Source organism: Amborella trichopoda, chromosome 2, assembly GCF_054954075.1.
Source record: "Amborella trichopoda isolate Santa Cruz 75 chromosome 2, AtrichopodaSantaCruz75HAP2 v2.0, whole genome shotgun sequence".
In the NCBI taxonomy this organism is placed as follows: Eukaryota; Viridiplantae; Streptophyta; class Magnoliopsida; order Amborellales; family Amborellaceae; genus Amborella; species Amborella trichopoda.
Window position 1 is genome coordinate 47,362,471 of NC_142337.1, and position 7,613 is coordinate 47,370,083.

A 7,613-nucleotide genomic window follows, 5' to 3' on the forward strand; every position below is an offset into this window, starting at 1 on the left:
GGTCTTCATGTCACTAGCTTGCTTGGCTCACAATATGCTGCTTATAAGTCGGCAATTAGAGGTCTACGTGACATTAACTCACCCAGCTCTCAATATGTCACTTATCCATTGGTTGTTGAACATCTTCTCGATGTCAACGCTCCTGGTTCCAAGTATTTTAGCCATCGACCCAGTTAGCCTTCCTTGTGATGCAAACTTGACCGGTTCATGGCGTTTCACTTATACACCAGCTGTTGAACGTCTTCGCGACATCAATGCTCCTGGTTCCATATATTCCAACCATCGACTAGCAATTAGTCTTCCTCGTGATGCTAACTCGACCGGTTCACGGGTTTCACTCATACATCGGTTGTTGAACGTCTTCACGACGTCAACGCTTCCGGTTCCAAGTATAGCCTTCCTTGTGATGCTAACTCGATCGGTTCATGGCATTTAACTCATACACCGGATGTTGAACGTCTTCGCGACATCAACGCTCTTGGTTCCAAGTATTTCAACCATTAACTACAGTTAGCCTTCCTTGTGATGCTAACTCGACCGGTTCAAGGCGTTTCACTTATACACCAGCTATTGAATGTCTTCATGACATCAACGCTCCCGGTTCCAAGTATTTCAAGCATCGATTGGTTCACGATGTTTCAGTCATACAACGACTGTCAAATGTCTTCACGATGTCAACACTCCCAGTTTCAAGTATTTCAATCATTGACCAGCGGTTAGCCTTCCTCGTGATGCTAACTCGACCGATTCACGATGTTTCACTCATACACCGGCTGTTGAATATCGTCGCGACATCAATGCTCCCTGTTCCAAGTATTTCAACCATCGACCAATGGTTAGCCTTCCTTGTGATGCTAACTCGACCAGTCCACGGCGTTTCACTCATACACCGGTTGTTGATCGTCTTCGCGACGTCAACCTGCTTGATCCCAAGTATGTTCCTCATCGGCCGACAGTTAGCCATCCTCATGATGCTAACCTACCCGGCTCACGATATGCCCTCATACACCGGTTGTTGAACATCTTCGCGATGACAACCTACCCGATACCGAGTGTATTCCTCATCGGTCAACATCTGTCACAAAATTTGAATATTTTTTTATTGTTTTCTTAATTCTAGGCGGACATCTGTAATACGTTTTTGTCCATTTTTTAGCGCATGATTTCGAAAGCTGTTCTAGCTCCTCATTGAAATCTAGCCCTTGGAATCCCTAGAAAGAAGTGCTTGGGATGTCCACACCCCTGGACTAACACATGCACCACTTAATGAACTGGATTGATGAGACCTAAAAATTCTATATTTACAATTTATACTTTCAATTACATTGAACGCTGCAAATTATGAGCTTAACTTATACAATTGATAAGTTTTCAAAAGAAGTTCTCCATGCTATTCAGAAGAAGGGCTGATTATATTAGGAAAAACTTTGATTAAAGAAATGGAATATTGATTAGCCAATATTCTCTTGGGACCTAAGCAAACTCCGAAAATTGTTTGGCAAAAAGAAACCCAAAGGATTTGGAAGGGAGTAGAAGGAAAGTAATAATTATATTTGAATAATATCAAAAGAGGAATTTCACTAAAAGCAACCTATTTGAATGATCCTATCCCTCTTCGTCTACGGATTCAAATCAATAGAGTGAGAATGGGATCTCATTACTTTTGTATTGAAACATGAAGATGGCTTCAAATTCCTAGAGAAGAGCGCACTTATCGGCTTTGTGCCTAAGATGCTATTGAGGACAAACATCATATTTGTCTGCAATATGCCACAACCGCAAAAACCCAGAAAAAGTAGAACATAAATATTCATAATTTGATTTGATTTGTTCCAGATCCCATCCTAGACTCTTGGTCACTTTATTGGGGAAATTTTTCTAACTCATGCCATGTACACTTCTATCCAATAGATCATAAGGGTATTTGTATGAAACTAACACCACCCAATTAATATCTTCGAAAAGCTAACTCCTAATCTATTTGAAAAAACAGCTAAGTGCCTATCTTCCTCAAATGACTCAAAAATAAAAAAAATTCAGTTTCAGTTCATAGTGCTGAGTTCACATTTGTTTCTACACAGGTCCTACTTGAACATATCGCACAAAAAAGGCCCCGCGTGGACGTCCATTTCATGCTTCGTAGGGATGCACCAACCAACCATCTTGTTTGTCATTTTGCTCATATCTTTGTTGTGGTCCGAATTATTTACCTAATTACAAATGAAAGTGGGTTGTTGGGGAGGTTCTTGTTTCATTTAGTGTTTGGATTTGACTTTTATCCACCAATTGCGATGAAATGCTGACTTTCCCTTTTAAAAACCCGTCTTCGTTTTGAACTGATCTGAATTATATATAAATAAACCCCAAAGTTAGAAGCGTAAAGAGTTTTTATATTCTACTACGAGCCAAAAAGAAGTACCAATTCCCGTCAAAACGTTTGAATTTTATTGGACAGTTCTGCCCTTGAAATGTTCTAGTACCCGTGTTGCAATTTAAAAGCGGACTAGAAAAGCAGGCCTATTAATAAATCTATTTTTGAGATGGATTTTTGGACTTAATTTTTAAGGACATGTACATGAATATGAAACAATAAGATGCGGTTTCTATAAGGTTGCAATCTTAAACAATCCAATTAAGGCACACCTCAAAAATTTATCATAACATGTAATTTGTTGTAATATATTATTAGGATTATCTTAAAATCTATTTTCATATCTAATTAGAAAATTTTAAATTCAAAAAATGGTTAAAATCAAGTGGATCTATAAATATATGAAAATTTTGAAAATAGACAGTCTAGATAATATGTTGCAATATGCACTATTTTTGGGACTCAAAAACTTTTTTTTTTCTATATTCATACATATCGATGTCGAGATGATCGATTAGAGGTTTTTTCAACATGAAAACAACATTTCGATAGATTTTTGAGGTGCATCTATTATTATACATTTTAAGGTTGCAACCTTATATAAACTTTTCCCAAATTTTTAAAACTAGAAATAATAATTTTAATAAGAAAATATTTGGGCCATTAGTTTTCATTGTTATTAGATGGAACACCTACTTGCATCCATCTTTAAGATCGATGCTTTACACTTTTTGGACCGCATAGGTAGTCATGCGATCTGGCCCACATGAAACAATTTTCCTTTAAAAAAAGAAAAAAGAAAAGAAAAATTGCAATCTCATTTGTTGCCAACCGTCCCGACCCTAATTCCATAGGTCCAAGCCTAGCCTGGCCCTAGCCCTATCAGGGACAGGCTGGCAAAATAAAATAAAAAAACAATAAATGACAAAAAAAAAAAAAAAAAAAACGAAGAAAAAAGAGTGCCTAACTAGGTAGGTGGGGCATGGCCCAAGCTCGGACCAGCCTTACCCTCTGGCCATGGCTGCCCGGCCCATTGGCCACATTTGTGGCCTAGAACCTACTTTTTAGGGTCTAGCTGTGCTCGCAAGTCCATTTTCACCCCTAACCATACAAGGTGTATCTATAATTTATTTTTAAGCCAAAATTAAGGCATGGACACGTGTCATGAAAATAAGAAGGGACCTTAATTCTATAGACCTTAATTCTATAGAGATTGTATGACACATTGGTTTGAGTTTTGTGATTGAAAAGGGTTCATGTTCTATTGGTTTGGCTTGGCCTGGCCTAAACTTGCTTTCCTGATACTGTGATTGAAGATTGACCATTGATCCGACGCTATCGGAAGGGTAGTTACTCGGTATGGGGTGTAAGAAGCCTGGTTGAAGTAATCTCTGGCAACTTCTTTTGTTTCTTGCATATTTACTTATTGTGTCCTTTTTTATTCCCAAACATAGGTAGTGCATGTTCTTTGTTATTGAAAGAAAGGTTTTGAATGGCCTCAAGTCCTTGAGATTTTAGTTGCATTATTTTTTTTATTTTATTTGAAGTTATTTTATAGTAAAAAGACTACTTACAAATGATCTAAGCCATGAAGGAAAAAAAAAAAGAATAGAAAAAGAAGAAATAACAAAAGAATATATACTTCGGTTAGATTACATGAGTCCTTCTTTCATAACCATACCTATCGGGTCTCGGGTCTATCCTGTCGGGTCCCGAGTCTATCTTGTCGGGTCCTGAGTTTGATTAGGTCCATTGACACCCGCACTATGAACTACGTTTTATTTTGTTTGGCCCATTTTTTACCATCAAACCATGGGTCTAGTTGGGTCCATTGACACCCTCACTATGAACTTCTTATTCTTTTTTTCCCCATATTATTGGCAAAAATGTCACAATCACACACTATTAGATTTCAAGCCGTTTGATTTGTCGTTTAATAGCTAAATATGTCTACGAATTCTTATTATATACAATCCTTAATACACCCAAACAAATAGGGCTTGAATAATTTTATCTCCAACAGTTTATTGGTACATGTCAGGTCCAACCGGACCAAGACCCAAACCCACCCCACCGGGTCAAATGTTGGACCCGTACCTGAACCGGTGTCAGGAATACACAACGGTCCCAAGTTGGGTCCGGTTCCATTGCCACCCCTAATGGTACTGGATGGGGTTTCAATGAGTCAGCCGACTCATACTATATATATGAGGGCCCCCTTTAAAATGTGATTTTTTTTAAAGTTTTTTACAATGTCCATCTGACTTTGGCGGGCGGTTGCACCCGCGGACACATGCAGGACTTTAAACCTCCAAGTTTCTATGAACTGGAGCAAGGAACCGAGGGTCACATTTTTGGGGCTGGGTTTCCTTAGAAACCAGAGAACAGTACTCATGGGTTTTTCCCTATTCAGAAAGGCATGCCCAATGTTGTTATTTTCATGTCTTTTTCTATTCTTCGGTTCCTGCTTTGGAGAAGACACCATCTCTCGAGGACAATCTCTCACTGGAAACCAGACCATAACCTCCAATGGAGACAATTTTGTCATAGGCTTCTTCACTCCAGGTAACTCTCAGAACTGGTACATAGGCATCTGGTACGAGAAAGTCTCTAATCAAATTGTAGTATGGGTAGCCAATAGAGACAAACCCTTAACAGACAACAAATCAGAGCTCAAAATCTCAGAGGATGGAAACTTGGTCCTTTTGAACAAAACCCAGCTACCAATTTGGTCCACCAATGTGACCTTGAGCTCCACAGCTGCAATTTCTACTGTTGCAGTTTTATTAGACACTGGAAATCTGGTTCTGAGGGGGATTAATTCCTCTGAATATATATGGCAGAGCATGGATCATCCCACTGATACATGGTTACCAGGAGGAAAACTAGGATTAAATAAGAAGACCAACAAGTCCCAATTGCTCACAAATTGGAGGAATTTGGTGGACCCATTTCCTGGGCCTTACTCCCTCGAGCTTGATCCAAATGGAAGCTCAAAGTATTTTATATACAGGAATGGAACATAACGGTATTGGAGTAGTGGGGATTGGAATGGAAATATCTTTAGTGGAGTCCCTGAGATAAGACTGAACAACATCTATAATTTCAGCTTTATTGGTAATGAGAATGAGAGCTATGTCACTTGCTCTATGTATGATAACAATTCCATTTCAAGGTTTGTGATGTACACGTCGGGTCAGATCAAGGGGTTCACATGGGTGGAGAGCTCTCAGCAGTGGAAATTGTTTTGGTGACAACCCAGCGATACATGTGATGTTTATGGTCTTTGTGGGCCTTTTGGGATCTGCCTCCAAAGCCTGCCTATTTGCGTCTGCCTTGACGGCTTTGAGCCTAATTCCCATAAAGATTGGGACTAAGGTTCTCAGTTTGGTGGGTGCATTAGGAAAACACAGTTGCAGTGTGTGAATAACAGCCCAGAAATTGGGCAACAAGATGGATTTTTGAAATTGACTGGGATGACATTAAAATCAACTAATTCTATATCTTTAAGGGTTGGAAGTGCCCAAATGTGTGAATCGGCTTGCCTGAGAAACTGTTCTTGTACAGCATACAAATATGGACGTAGCTGCACGTTTTGGATGGGCAATCTGTTGAATGTAAGGCATGATTCTATGATGGAGATGGCGTTTACTTTAGGCTTGCGGCTTCTGAACTAGCCAACATTACCAGAGGTGGTGATAAGAAGAGGGATAGGGTCAATGGGGTCATTGCTGGATTGGTAGCAGTATTTGTAGGTATTATTGCTTTTATTTTAGAGCTGGTTTATAGATGTATTTACAAATCTCAAAGGATATTGAAGGTGCACACAGGCTCATTGATTCCATTTTGCTACAGAGATTTACAGAGTGCAACGAAGAATTTCTCCGAGAAATTAGGAGGCGGCGGCTTTGGCTCTGTCTTTAAAGGAACATTACCTGATAAAACCATTGTAGCCGTGAAGAAACTTGAAGGTCTGAGGCAAGGCGAGAAGCAATTTCGAATGGAAGTGAGCACCATTGGGACTATACAACATGTTAACCTGGTCCGTCTTCGTGGGTTTTGCTCTGAGGGAGCCAGGCGCCTACTGGTCTATGATTACATGCCAAATGGATCCCTTGATCTACTGCTTTTTCGAGAGGGCTCAACCATTCTAGACTGGAAAACTAGATATGAGTTTGCTCTTGGAACAGCTAGAGGGATCGCTTATCTCCATGAAAAATGCAGAGACTGCATTATCCATTGCGACGTTAAGCCTGAGAACATACTTCTGGATGGTGGGTTTTGCCCAAAGGTAGCAGATTTTGGCCTTGCAAAGCTTCTTGGCAGGGAATTTAGCCTGGTCCTAACAACCATGAGAGGAACCAGAGGATACCTTGCACCAGAGTGGATTTCAAGCTTGGCAATCACCCCCAAAGCTAATGTTTACAGTTACGGAATGACTCTTTTGGAGATGGTATCAGGTAAGAGAAATTCCAATCATTCAGAGAAAGAAAATGTTTTCGTTTTTCCCTACTTGGGCTGCAAAGATGATAGTGGAAGACCGGGTTCTCTTACTTCTTGATTCGAAGTTGGAGGGTGATGCAGGCCTAGTTGAGCTCACTCGAGCTTGCAGGGTTGCCTGTTGGTGCATTCAGGATGATGAAAATGCCAGACCTTCAATAGGGCAGGTACTTCAATTCCTTGAAGGTGTCGTGGAGGTGACCATGCCTCTTGTTCCAATGTCTCTTGAGGTCCTAGATGACAACCCTGAGAATGTAAACATCTTCTTCGATTATGAAGTTTTACATGATAAGTTATGATTATTATCTCCATGAAGTTGATATCCGGCTGTTCATGTACCTATAGAAGTAATGACTTATATAATACAACGAATAATGCAAAAATTGTGAAGCTTGATTTATATTTCCTCTTACACCAAAATGAGCTCAAATATTCATTTTATAAATGGTATATGAAAAGTTTAAATATAAGTCCAAAGAAATTTCTTTGTAGTCATGATGGGCTTTGACACTTTGCTATTCCTTTACTTTAACTCAACATTTATCTCTATATGTTTTGTGCAAATGTGCAGGTTAGGTAACTTGGGGCTGTCCCATTTCATGTCCAGGCTATTGAACTTTCTTTTCATTAGTTTAGTTTGTGGGTAGTGGATGATTTGTCCCTACCATCATCACACCACCTTCCATTTAACCTTTGACCAATTGAGAATTAAAGTTCAGTTTATAAATGTGGCCATTTTTCA

General features: G+C 39.5%; 1 pseudogene across 1 annotated transcript; it reads left to right on the top strand.

The window, feature by feature from the left end:
* The first annotated feature begins 4,694 nt into the window (after positions 1-4,694).
* Positions 4,695-7,613, top strand: LOC18426393 (G-type lectin S-receptor-like serine/threonine-protein kinase At2g19130; annotated as a pseudogene). Its single transcript, XR_016049445.1, has 2 exons — positions 4,695-7,125; positions 7,443-7,613. The product of XR_016049445.1 is annotated as a G-type lectin S-receptor-like serine/threonine-protein kinase At2g19130 (transcript).